At 43.2% G+C, this 14043-nt stretch overlaps 1 long non-coding RNA gene across 6 annotated transcripts; it reads right to left on the reverse strand.

The window, feature by feature from the left end:
* Nucleotides 1–1802: 1802 nt before the first annotated feature.
* LOC133210765 (uncharacterized) lies at nt 1803–14024 on the reverse strand. 6 transcript variants are annotated; one of them, XR_009725009.1, is made up of 4 exons: nt 12313–14018; nt 8189–8657; nt 6045–6714; nt 1803–2544 (listed from the first exon to the last, which is right to left on the reverse strand). It is a non-coding gene; the product is annotated as an uncharacterized LOC133210765 (long non-coding RNA). The 6 variants fall into 6 exon arrangements; XR_009725007.1 differs by lacking the exon at nt 6045–6714; XR_009725005.1 differs by lacking the exon at nt 1803–2544 and having other exon boundaries at nt 5030–6714.
* Between the last annotated feature and the right edge of the window lie 19 nt (nt 14025–14043).

Genomic DNA, 14043 nt, shown 5'->3' on the forward strand with positions numbered 1-14043 from the left:
CTTCAGGTCTTTTGCAGGTGGGAAGAGACAATTTATCTCTGTCTATTACCTGCAGAGTGGCTGACCCTCTGGTGTGCACTTAATCTGACCCAAGGCAACTCTAAGTGGCTGGTCCTCTGCTCATATTCTTACCCTGTATATGGATAAGAAATGTGAATGGGTAGAAAATGGAACATAATGACCCTCAGAAAGGTCATTATGTTCAATTTTCTACATTACCTTAGACTAAGTAGAATACTTAGGCTTACTAAAGAAGTTAAGATTGAATGATAGATCTGTAGCTGAAGTAGTGATTTATTGGCCTGTTACTGTAATTCTCAAAGAGGAATCCAGGAATGAAAGGGGGGAGGACAGGGCTATCTGTATTTAAAAGAAATAGCGCAGTTTAAGTGTTCATTTTGCATGTGAGTACAATGTCTGGAAATTGGTGCTGTTTGGAAAAGTGGCTGCTTCTAAACTAACTCTTAAGCACACCGCTGCCTGGCCATGCCTGCAAGCAGGGAGCTGGGGATTTAGTAACATTGTATGGGAGACATAGCTGCCTAAAACATAGCATCTACAAAATACACCATGTTAACCAAAGCATGATCTGATCTGGACAGCTGTAAGTGCAGAACTGAGGGTCACATCTTAAGAATCACCTATTAAATAAAATAGGGCCCCACTCCAGTTCTCAACTTCTTGGAATTACATGCTTAAGGCAGCTCTTGCTCACGACTCCCAATAAGTTGTAGACCCTCCTCTTACCCCTCCACTCAATGATCAGTTCTCTCCTTCTGCAGCCTTTCTCTTCCTAACAGGATCTGAACTCTGCTTCTGTCCCAGGTGTCCCCTGACATCCCACCAGATCATGAGAGGAGCTAGACAGGAAATTCTTGCTCTTTCCTCCTTAAACTGTTCTGCTTTGCATGGAATCGACTGGGCCAGAGATGACACCAAAGTGGCTGTCTTCGTGCTAATCTGGGTTATGTACCTTTAGTTACTGATACTTACGTTGCTCCCGTATTAAGTTCTTACAGGTGATTCATGTATATGTATTTTAACGATAGCAATGCACCTCTGTTTGCCTGTGATGTGTTCTACTTATATTAAATCAGGGGAGAGATGACAACACACTCAGGCACTGAAACAATAGGTTGAAGGCCAGTGAAAATAGGGCCTGTGTATCTAGAGAGAAGTAATTTTGCTGAGTCTGGAATACAGTGTTTAAATGAAACACAGGAGATGGGACAAAACCAAATAAACCAGTTTAGGAAAAGTCCTGCAGAATTCTGTCAGGGCACTTGGGATAGTGGGGAAGTATCTGGAAGCGCCCATTGTTTTGCACAAAATTCCACTGTAAGGAAATGGTTGTGATACTTATGCTCAAATATATAACAGTGATTTTCTGTTTGGTCCTGCTTCTCTCTTTTACTTACAGTTCAATAGATGGAACTGGATACCTGAAGTTCTGCATATTTTGAGGATTACTCTCTGCTGTATTTAAAAGGAAAGACAGTGAGTCTATGGTCTCATTTCTCCTGAGCCTACCAGTACAGCACCTCTTTCCAGGTGGTGACAGCAAGAACCAGCCTCAGGATTTAGACATATTTGCCCCTGGTTTACACGCTTCTCAATGTGTGTCTAATGTGAACACTTCATTTATAATCCTGTTGTTGTAGCTTGTTGATGGAGGTGGGAAACACCTAGGGGTTTTGTGGATCCTGTTAGCTTGGGCCTCTCTTTGCCCACATATATAAAAGATTGAGATACTTTATATGGACTTTATACTGAAGTAAGACCCAGGAGCCAGTAACAGCTTAGGTGCCAGCTAAGCTCGTTTCAGATTGTCAGTGAAAGCTTCAGAAGTGGCTGCTGCAGCAAGTAAGCTGTGCTGCTGTCCTTCCATGGCTGCAGGTTTTGAGCATCTCTTTGTTTCATGTACATTTCAGCATGGAAGCAACGTATTCACTGCTGCTTATTGTGCTGCTAGCAAGTGGCCAGAAATGGACAGAAGTGTCTTTTGCAAAAGCTCTTGCCAAGCTGTGGTTGTTGAAAATCCAGCCTGGAACTTTGGTTTGGCGCCCTGGCTTTGATTTCTCATGAGCAGTGCTCGCCCGCTATTGTTACAACTGCAGACTTGCTTCTGGATTAAGTCTTTTTTATTTGGTTATTAAAACCGCCCAAGTTTAAAATCACAGAACTCTATAAAAGGTGCCAATATATTCAGCTACTGTGCTGCTTGTAACTCGGTGAGAAGAGAAGCAGCTGTCTGTTTCTGCAGCCGCATTTACTGTACCTCTGGTCTGACATCTTTAAGTGCCTTCCTGCACAGAGGAAGTAATGTCATTCCAAATGATGCAGATGAGCATGATAGATTTTGGTGGCAAAAGGCAAACCTACACAAGCATCTTGTGTTGTTCTGTCACTTGCAAGAAATGATGCAAACTAAAACAAAACCTGGCTTGCTGTCAAGGTATCTGTGTTAAGCAGAGAGATGTTTGTTGCTCCTCCGTTATCTTATGCAAGTCACATACACAAGGTGAGCTAGACACCTAGTAGATACTGTAATGGGTTAGGAAGGAGGGAAAAGAAGGTGTATCCTCTCCACTCTACACATGAAACCATCAACAATTAGGAACAATTATGCACAGAATTTTACCATGTCCTAGATTTATGCAGCTGCTTGTAATCAAGTATGTAGATACCTAATTTTAATCACATTACTAATTTCAAGAACATGCTATATATGAAGGTTTATTTATGGAGGGTCTGTAAATGCTTTAACAGATTTTGTAACAAATAGTCATTTGCCTCATATTTTGATAAAGACTGCAACAGGTCAATAGTCTATCTGTTGCCATGGTTTATCACCAGCTATGATTCCTTCTACCAATGTGCTTGTAATATTTCCAGTGTATCCCACTCCATTTTAAACATACTAATAAAAGACATTAATAATGTGCAATCTTTATAAGCCCCCTTAAAATGCAACTGGGATGTAATCTTTATTGAAATGAGACCTGAACAGGTGCTCTCTTGCATTTAATGGAGTGGATTTAATACTGAAAAAATGTGTTTCCAGCCAAAAACCAGGCCCTTGTGTGTGCTGGTTGTGCAAACAACATTTGCCAGTTGCAATGAACTCAGGCTATGAAATTCTAATAGCCACTGAAGGTTATCTATGGCAAAGGACTAATGCCTCCTAAATTAAAGTCTATAATTGCACTCTAGTGATTAATGCATCAAATTACTCATTTCTTACATGTAAGATACTTACCAAATCTGTGTCTTATTGTACCTCTGGGCTCACCTAGTGTGAACAAAAGGCAGGTGAAATACGTGAGCATTTCACACAAGCTCCTTCTAAAAACAGGCTTCCACCCACATAAGATCAGCACTGCAATAAGGTTGCTATTTCTGGAGACACGTATTTCATATCTTGCATAGGTGATGGCATTAAGTTCCTTTGTGTCACGAGTCTCAGTTAGAATTAACATATTAAATACCAAGAATGACTTGATTTTTTTTCCCCACCTGGATTTCACAACAAACATAGGGAAATCTGTGATCTCCCCAATAAACCTCCAGCTTACTAGCAGCAACAACAGCCAGCATGGGGTGTGTTGAGTATGTGGGGAATTACTGAAGTGTTTCAGAAAGCTTTTGTCAAGGCTGAGAACCCAACAGTTTTACATGTAGAAATTTATCCTTTCTTATTCTATCCGCTCTGTGGACAAAGATAATTATTCTCTCTTTGTGCATAGAGAAGGCTCCAAAATGAGCCTCTGCAAGTGATTTCCTTGCTGGTGCAGGTAGCATTGATTTTGATTTGAATGTGCTTCTGTGAGCTTCATTCCTAGCGAGACCGCAGGCTTCGGAGAGGCATTTTTTTCCATTTATATGCCTTTATAGCCTTGGCTACCACTGAGTTCAATTACAAATATGTCTGTGTTAATCTGAGCAAAGGAGACAAGCAAGACCAGTAAGGTTTAACTGAGCAAAGTCTGATCAATTGAAGAGCGTGCTTCATCTCTCTCAACATAAGAATAATTCGACATACTACAGTTTAGCTTGAGAACGTCCATATTTTCACTTTAACACATGTTGAAACTGGTGTCATCTGTTGAAATTAGTATGGTTGGATCTCGGCAGAAAGGCTCAGGGCTGTGCTTACCCTGCTTTGGATTCTTAAAAATAAGGTAAAAATATGCCAAAGGATAATGTCTGAGTGGGTTGTAGGAGAAAAACGTAACCCCAGACTTGAAAATACATACATAAATCAATAAGAAATATAAAATACAGCCCTGGATTGTCTGCCCTCCACAGCTGTACAGGGCAAACCCCTATTTCAGGCCCTGCTGCCAGGCCAGCCAGATGCAGGGGCAGCTTCCCCTTGGGGACACTCAAGAGTAGGAGGAGACCTTTGTTTAGGCAGCACCCGCTGGCCAGGCAGCTGTTCGCTGCATTGGGCAAATAAAAGCTGAAACCTGGTTTTATAATAACTAAATTAACTAACCTTTCAAACACTGGGGCCGTAGTAAAATGGCCTGTGACAGCTTTCATGTTATTGCATTGTCTGGTATTTGTATGTGATTGCACTGGTGTAACCTCAGGTCTATACGCACAGAACCCCCTGGGAATCACAGGGCACATGCAGCATGAAGTAGGACAGGAGATAGCCCCAAGAAATAATTCCTGCAGCGTTAACAAAAAGGGAAGATGAAGGTTAAACAAAACGCACGGGTAACACCAAAGGAAATGTCCCTTGAAATTGAAAACTGCACATGCTGACAATATGCCAAGGTTCTGCATGCAACTGGGGTTTACAAGTCAGCGCCTCCACAACAGCTTCACGCCTCCTGTTGCAATCAAGGCATCTGTCAGTTAACAACAGTGCATTCAGCTGACATGGCTGGATTGCTCCATTCTGACCACTTCTCCAAATGTGGAAATGACAGATGAATTGCAACATGTCATGTTGTACTGCTCGAAAACACAAAGCGTGAGGAGAGCATAAAGACAGCACATCACTTCTTGCACTCCCAGGAATGTTAACCTAAGAATCTTCAAAGTGTTTTATTAACAAAGCTTGTAATAGAGAAAAAACATTTGCTTCCTCACACATTAAGATTCCTGCAGGCATCAGAATAATAACTTAAATATGTCTTTATATCAGAATACCAGGATAGAAAGATGCCGCAGTTGTGCTGCATCTCATTCCATCTCACTTGATGCCCAGTGTAGCCAAGCTTCAACCAGTGCTGCTTCCACTCCTGCTTTTATGCCGAGTAACTTGGAGCAGGATGTCACACTGCTTCTGGCTTCATCCACATCTGAGAGTCCAACCTTTCTGACATGAAGTGGGTTTCCCTTTCGTATGGCCTGTGTTTTTCCTACCTGTTCTGGCTTGACAGCAGGTTCTGCTCACTGTGCTATCAGGACAAGCCCTAAAACACTGCTCTTATCTACACTGATACTGCCATGGAAAGTGCTGCCTAAGGAAAAAAGAGATGCTGCAGAGGCTAAGCTTCCGTGACTCACTGCTTGTGAAGCAACCACCACTTCACAAATCATGTTTGCCTGAAAACAGCATGAAAATAGCCCCACAGATTGCTGGTATTTTTAATTTTCTTTGTGCATCTGAGATAACTTTCTGTCTAGTCACATTTGCCACTGGTGCTGCTGGCTAGCGCAGCACTAATCGTACTGACGGAGCTGCGTGAATCAAGACCCAGTACAGATGAGCCACAATAGCATAAACTTGGGTCTCTTTTGCACTAGTGTCCATGGTGCAAATCAGTAAGAGCCTTAAGCAGTGAACAGCTGTTGTTTCTAAGAGAGCAGAATCAGTTCTTTATGACTGTGCCGAAAGGTAAATATACTCAATTAGAGTGTTTCCCAGTTATCACAGATTTGTGCTTTGGAAGTTCTTTTGCATTTCCTTCTTGGAATTACATAGAAACAGTTTGGTTTGGCATCTGCACACGTGAGTCCATCTATATTTGATATTTATTCCGACCTGCTTGGCATCGGTTTCCCTGCCAGCTTTCACATGTACTTACCTCTCTCCAGAGTCATTCTTTGTTTCTTTCTCTCTGGCCCTACTAATTAAAGCAGCTTAGCTCATTTTCCTTTTAAGGTCCAAACTCTCCTCACTCTGTAAGAGAAAAGCACTCATAAGATGTCAGAGGTCTTCAGACTGTTGTGTTTGTGTTGCAGCCTGTGGTGATTACACAGGACTCTCGGCCCAGCAGCCTGGCGTGTATGCCTTTCACATTCAGTAAACAGATCTTGTCCACAGAGCTTAAATGTGTAATTGCATGGCACAGGCTGGGGTTTTTTTCCTCAGCAAAAGCAGTTATGAACATATCTTACATTAACCTTTGAGATTTCAATGCAATCATGGGCTCGTATTTGTCTGGTTTACATGCTGGTTTTTCCTTCCAGTGCCCCAGTTCTGACCATGAGATTTGGCCGCCCTTTTGTGAACTTCCTATCCCTTCAGTGCATGACTAATCTGAACTGAAAAATGAATGCACATGGACAACACAACAACAAGGCTACTCCTGAGCTTGATTTGTTTTTCATCAAAGTTCTCCTGTTGTTGTTACTGGGTATTTTTGCACTTGCTTTGGAGATGATGTGAGTTGAAAATACTGCCTCATACAGCTGAGCCCAAAGAACATGCTGATACAGTGACCTGGTAGTGCTGAATGCTGCCAATGCAAAAACCTAAAAGGACAAAACAAGGGAAAGAAAATACAGAGCACTGCCACAGGGCACCTGGTAAATACACCAGGTTCAGTGGGGGCTGCTGTTCCCAGTGTACCTGAGCAAAGCAGGGGCACAAGATGGCATGGGGGGCAGAGCACTGCTCTCTCCCCATTGCATGGAAAGGCATTGGCATCCCAGTCAAGGTATGCAGATGTTATGTGCTGCAATCACAGGTGCTCTCAGAGACCCAAGGCCCATTGTAATTTCTTGCCGATTATTTGGGGAAGAAAGTCCCCTTTCTACTTATTGCATGTTCAGTCTTGGACAACAGAAGTGAAGAGCATGGGGTTCAGCCTTCGTTAGAGCCAGTTGAATTATCATTTAATTTAGAATCATAGAGTGGTTTGGGTTGGAAAGGGCCTTAAGATCACCCAGTTCCAACCCCTTGCCATGGGCAGGGACACCTCACACGTCACCCAAGGCTCTGTCCAACCTGGCCTTGAACACTGCCAGGGATGGAGCATTCACAACCTCCTTGGGCAACCCATTCCAGTGCCTCACCACCCTTACAGTAAAAAACTTCTTCCTTATATCTAACCTGAACTTCCCCTGTTTCAGTTTAAACCAATTACCTCGTCCTAGTGCTACAGTCCCTGATGAAGAGATTTATTGAGAGTTAGGTTTTATCGAGAATTTATCATATGTTATATTTTATTTTGATAGAATTGACTGAGAAAGGATACCCGCTACGTTTCCTTCCGGAGAAACCCAGAACCTAAATTCATCTTGGATATTTCCACTTACAGTTTTAGTCATATTTAGTCATATTTATTTACAATTTAGTCATAAAAAGCATTTAGAAGATGGGAGACAGCGGCAGGTTGCTCTTGCCAGTGGTGCAGGCAAACTGAGGCAGTGCCCCTTGTGCTGGAAACCAACAGGCAGAGCTGTGCCTGTGCAGTGAACCTGCATTTTGAAACTGAATTTGGAAGGCAGAAAATCCTCTCTAAAATCTGTCTGTGGTAACGGATGGAAGTAATTTCCTCCCTTGTTAGATATTCTGGAGCAGGCAGATATTTGATTTACATCTGCTGTCTCCTAGTGACATAAAATATTGTCTGGTGACACAGTCTCAATGAAGAAACTGAAGGTCAGGGAACAATTAATCAGTTTCTCACTCATAATTTAGTAGTAAGATATCCAGGCATGTTTAGGATACTCAGGCATCCAAAGATGAAGACAGCAGTGTGCTGGGTATAGAAAGTGCCCGACAGAGCAACCATCTTGCTTTCACTTGCTTGGCAATGGCTAGAGCAGCCACTCTGTCGATGACCTATGTTGTGAAGGCTTAAATGAATGCAGAATACCACAGTGCACCCAGTCCAGTCAGCCTCAACTCACTGCAAAGAATGAAATGCAATTAAAGTCAGAGAGCTGAGTGGAGTTTCCAGGGTCCAGTTTTGCTCTAAAGGAGTATGATGCTAAACCCCACCTTTCCTCAGATGGCAGCACCTGCCCTTTCTTCTGCTGCTGGGTATCAGGAGATGGGGACTCCCAGTGCACGGTCAGAAGGAGCTTGTTGCTGAAAGTGTCCCAGTTCCCATCCATTTTGCTGGGAACTGAGAGCAGTGCATATATCCCAAGCCTTCTGTTTGTAACAGCTCCTAGATTCAAAATTTCAGGAAACAGGAGACAGCCAGAGCAGAGGAAAATGACTGGAGGGGCATCATCAGTTTAATGATGCTGCTTGGCAATTTTTTCCTCACTTTTTCCATAAACCAGAGAGACCATTATCATCCAAGTCTTGTCGTAGGCACGTCAGTCTTCAGTAAGGTGTATCTGTGACAGGTCAAAACAGCACCATTAGCCTTATTGTGCTGCTGGACTCTTCACACCTGCCAGGATGTCCCTTTTAATGCTGAGCTTCAGCACTTCTGTAGCTGCTCCTATGCTGCACACTGCTGCAAAGGTACAGAACTGAACCTAGTAAGTTACTGCGGCAGTTCTCCTCCCGGTTGGTTGCCCAAAATCCAGTGGAAACCCAAGCAGTATGTGTACAAGCAGGCAGCTGACTTGCCAGTTGGACTAAACCTTGTTTTTGCTGCAGTAAAAGCCAATTATACTGAACCCCAGTAACATCTGTATCACTGACAGCCTGCAGACATTTAGAGTCTTCATCGGCAAACAGGCTAAGCAAAGCTAAATAGCTCTGCTAAACTTTTTAGTGAGTAATTAACCCTGAATTATCAACAACAGCCAGCAATGGTAATGGTTATGAAAGAAAATAGCAACCGGTTGCAGGGTTATTAGCACGAGAGCACTGCACAAGGCAAACGAACAGCATGTGCTGCCATGGAATTAATAGCAGGGACAACAGTAGCAAGTGTGATCTCCCGCAGGGTGGTACGGTTCCAGGGGGGCTGAGATAGCTGCTGAAAGACACTTGCCTTGGCAAGAGCAGCATGTACTCAGCAGTGGATGGATGGGAGTCAGAAGGGGATGGTAACAAGGAGCGTTAAAAATAAATCTGGCCTAATTAGGTTGCAAAAAAAGAGATGTGGACCTGACAGCTTAGAAACTGCAACTGTTTGGTTTGAGCAGTTATCCCAGGGACAAGAGGCTCATACTGGAGCACAAGGAAGCGGACAGATGAAGCAGCCTGCTGTGCACCCTTGTGTTCCCTAACTGGGCCGTGCCAGTGCCCGTTTTCTGAAGCTGTGAGCTCACCAGTTTCAGGAATGAGGGTCTCTTTAAAATGTCTTACCTTGAAGCACCCTGAAATATTAGCTAATTCTCCAATATCTGCGTTTGTATAGGAGCATCTGTGTGCAGCAGTGAATATGGACCGACAGCCTTGGGACAGGGGCATGTAGCAATGTGAGCTTCCCTCAGTGTCCCTCTCTAAGCATTTTCATGGACCATTTGACAGCAGAGTGAGGAACAACATGTCCCTTCTTGTCCTCTCTGCTGAGACCGTAAATGAGGAAGGCAAATAAGAGCAACCTCTTGTGAGGGAGGGGACATGTCCTGCTGAGTGCAGCACTGCAATTAAGAAACTTGTTTCACTTCCCAGCGTGACTGCGGTGGCAGGATGAAAGTGGAACAATAGTATGAGATACAATAAAACCAAGGAGAAACAGAGTAGAAGGATAATCAGAGGAGAAACAGAAGGCAAACACAGTAAAATGGAAAATGTGGATCCAAATCAAAACCAAGGCCCTTTATTGCAAGCAGAACCAGTCTGACCATTGAAATGCAGAGGTGATGGAAAAGAGCTGCTGGACCCTCAATCCAGGAAGCTTTTCTTCCTTCCCTGCCTCTTGACTTCTTTTTGAACCAGTTCTGTTAAGAAAACAGCTCCTTCTGTTCTTACTGGAGAACAATGGGGAACTTACCCATGTCCCCTGGACTTTATTAAAATGTCTTTTTCTTCCTCCTCCAAGTTCCTGTTTAATGTATTTTATTATACTGGGAAAACCCAGTTCTTCTGGGTTACAAACCCTCACATATCAGCTCCCCCTGCCCTGCAGCACAGTCCCTTTGCCTCAAGAATCCCAGTCAGCCTAATGTCCAGTTTCTGTGATAGGGTCTATGTGAACTATGTGTCTACTCTGACACCTGGACAGCAAATAATTTAATCTCAAGCTAATGCCCTCTGTTACTGTTAAATAACATACTTTATGTTATTTACTGTTAAATAACATACTTTATGTTATTTATGTTATGTTTATCTTTCCTGGAAAAGGTAGGGCTGGAAGAATGGGCTGTATGCTTCTATATAGTGGTAGTGACAAGAGGCATCTCTAATACATGAAGGAAGTTATATACATTATTTTGGAGGAGAAGGCTTTGTCTGTCTATTCTGGCTGCAGAGCCTGGCATGGGAGAGCAATAGGCAAAGCAGGGTGTACCACCCCTCTGCCTTACTGCCTTCCCTCTGCTGTAGTGCAATTCCTTTGGGAACTTTGTTGAAGGGACTGGACTTGCCCTTGACAGTGGGAGATGCTCCTGGGTTTGGGGCAGATGCTTATTTGCTTTCTAGTTCTCCCTGCTTCCATGTTGTCTCTGGGAATCCATGGGAGACCAAGAGCAGGAGCCTGAGACGTGCTTCTCTCATTTGTGGTACTCCTCCTCTGACAGCTCATGTTGTAAGCTGTACTTACAGCTTTTGAGGCACAGGAAGCAAGTTTTGCATCAACAGGACAATGGGCTCTGCGCTCCAGTGCCTGAGCTGCTGTTTTCCCTTGAGCTCAATAGGTGTCTTCAGATAGCTGCTGAGAGAGGATTCACTTCACCTAATGCACACAGAGTATCAGAAGGGCTGCATTCATTTCGCTGCCTAAGACAGACACAAAGACCAGAAAATCCCAAATTTGGATTTGTCACACAACAGAATTCTGAAATCAATGTTGCTTTAATGCAACAGGGTTCAATTCACAGGATTTTACTGGAGCTGAGCCCATGAAAGACGAAAAGCTACTACTGGTGGAATAGGCAGTGTCTCTGGCTGTCATTTTGATGACCGCTGGCCAGTTTGCCAGTACCATCAGTTTTGAATTAGTCTATATGGAAAGAACCCATATAGACTAATCCCAATAGTGCATCAGCCAAATTTAATTCTCAGGTGTTGGGAACGGAATGCGAAGAAGCCCCAGAGCTCATGTAGTGCATCTCATCTCAATGTTTTCCTGGTCCCTGTTTTAATCTCTCATAACAAGAGGTTTTTGACACTCTCCCTGCTTGTAACCTCATGCCTGTGGCTAGAGTGTTTTTCCTAATATCTAACCTAATTCTCTCAAGCTGCAATTAAGCCTATTATTCTTGTCCTACTTCTATGGATAAATTTCTTCTTCTATGCAAAATATGCTTCTTACAGCAAACTGCATTTCTGTGTCCCTTTTGGTCTTCTGTTGTTCACACTGAACACTCTGTCTTAATCTGTCATAAATAATCTCTGTCATAACCTGTGAGGACAGGCTCTTTCAGACTTCTAATAACTCTTGGTTCTCTCTGCTTGGCTTCCATCCAGCTGCTGCACATCTCCCTTGAAGAGGAGAAAAAACTGCTCAACGTTAGACACAGCCGAGGCCTCACTTAGTGCTGAGTGGAGCTGAAGCGTTGCTTCATGCATTTCATGAGTTATAGTTCCATGTAAACACCCTCGTATTGACATTTAACATTTTCGCATCAGCCAGGTCCTGTTGGCTCATGCTCCGGTTGTGATTCACTCCCTGCAGCGCTGCTGTGAGACCTTGGATCCCCATCCTTCCCCCAGCACTCTGCAGGTCAAGCCCTTGTTCATAAGTCAGTGTTGAAGGTTGACACATTGCTCATTTCTCCTCCTCCTTTTTCATTTTTCAGAGGTATTGGCAGGGTGAATCCAGCTCTTGTTTGTCTTTCCTGGAGTTCTCAGTATTATGCACTCTTTCCTCCCTCTGCTGAAGGCACGTGGGTTGTCTTCACTAACATTCTCCCTTCACAAATGAGGGTTTCCTGGGCTTGTTTTTTTATTCACATCCAGTTATCTCAAGTGAAAACAGCTTATGATCTGCGTAAGACAAGCTCATCCTCCCATCTGGTTTCATTTGCACGGCAAACACGCTGACATGACCTTACCAGCTCCCTGGTCTCTCGAGGCGCTAAGAGCATCCACCCTCCTCAAGGTCTGGCTGCCTTCAGGGTGTGTGCAATGTTGATCTGAGCTTTTAGGCCAGGGAGCTGCGGTGTTCTCGAGGCTGAGAGAACACTGAGGTTGATCTGATGTGGCCAGGGAGCTGGGAAGGCTGTGGAGCATCAGCTTGTGGGTCCATACACAGGTGCAGATCTGGGGGCAGGCAGACCACTCATGAGAATACGTGGAGAAATAAAGAAACAGTCCTTTCCTTCCCCCCCAAATCCAAGCATGCAAAACCCCCAAACTCAACCACACAAGTAATCCCCCCATAAAACCCTTTCAGAAAGTCTTTCTTACACATCATAAGCAAAAAATGCTAAGAATCTCTCTTTTGCCTTTGCAAGTTGTATTTAGTATGGTGCTATCAAAGGACTATCAAGCAATATTAATACATCAATGTTCTCTAGTGTATTTGCAGTTCTGCACTTTCTAAAATAAAAGTGGTCTAATAAGCCATAAATTTACATTTCTTAAGTTACCCTGTCTGGCTCCCTTAGTGAAATGACTGCAGTACAATACAGACAGCAGTATAAATCTGTAAAACCGCAGGGCTCCCCATATTAATCAAAATCCTTCATAACAGAAATTAATAAATGGAAGTCTAGAAATTTAATAAGGAATGAAATTTCACAAGCTGTTAAAAACCCAGCAAAGACAGATTTCATAATATTTTATAGTGCATCGCAAGTAAATTCAATACTTTTCAATGACATTATGAAACAAAAATCACTTAACTGACTGTAGGCTTGAGACGTGCTTCAATTCGAAGGTGGTATTGCAGCACTCTTGCCTTGTTTTTGCTGGGGTGACTGTTCTGAACTTCAGTTGGCAGTGGAAAAACCTCTGGAAAGCATGGGACCTGAAAAGGAATGGGTAGAAAATAAAGTACTAGTGCCCAATAGATATGGCTCTGGGATAAACCCAGCGATATGATTGCAATTGAGACACTTGCAGCATTAAAAATGCAAATCTTAAGTAAGCAAGCATGGAGGAAATGTGGAATATGTCTTATCTTTCAATACCAATCACTACGTTCTCATCAACGATACCGTAGAATAACTGAGATTAGTGTAATAATTGCCTCTCCATCACGCAGTTCTGGTCTCCATTTCCATCTTGCTGTCATATACAGTTGCTGACAGGATGCTAATAGAACACTTTCTTGTATGGGTGCAGCACATCCATCATTCTACTAGCCTGACTCATGAGTGGGGCCACTGGATGCTATCACAACACCAATAAATAAAACAATCATGAAAACATAACAGAGCAACTTGCAGCAATCTTCTCTTTAGGGCAATAGAAATACTATTGGCTTACTCTGTACATAAAATCAGAATGCAGTCTCATCCTTTTGTTTGGATTGGCCCACATGAGGACAATCCTTATCATTAACATACGGCGAGTTCTTGCTTCAAACACTGCCAGTTTAACATATGTTTCCTTTGCGCAATACCCAAAATGAGTCAAGGAAATGTACTTGGCTTTCAGTGAGTGTATGAAGCAGCCAGGAATTTTTCCTGAGGAATAATGAATAGCCTGTAACACCACAAAGGTCAACTGTTCATACCGGCTTTAGCACAATGCTCTGGGGTCGCATGTAGGGGAGAGAAAAGCCATGTAGCATCTACAGAAGCTGCACCACTGCTGCACCAAAAGCACTCTCTCCATTT

Source organism: Neopsephotus bourkii, unplaced genomic scaffold (assembly GCF_033783945.1).
Source record: "Neopsephotus bourkii isolate Nb327-2 ecotype Australia unplaced genomic scaffold, CSIRO-AGI_Nbou_v1 NB_518, whole genome shotgun sequence".
Lineage (NCBI taxonomy): Eukaryota > Metazoa > Chordata > Aves > Psittaciformes > Psittacidae > Neopsephotus > Neopsephotus bourkii.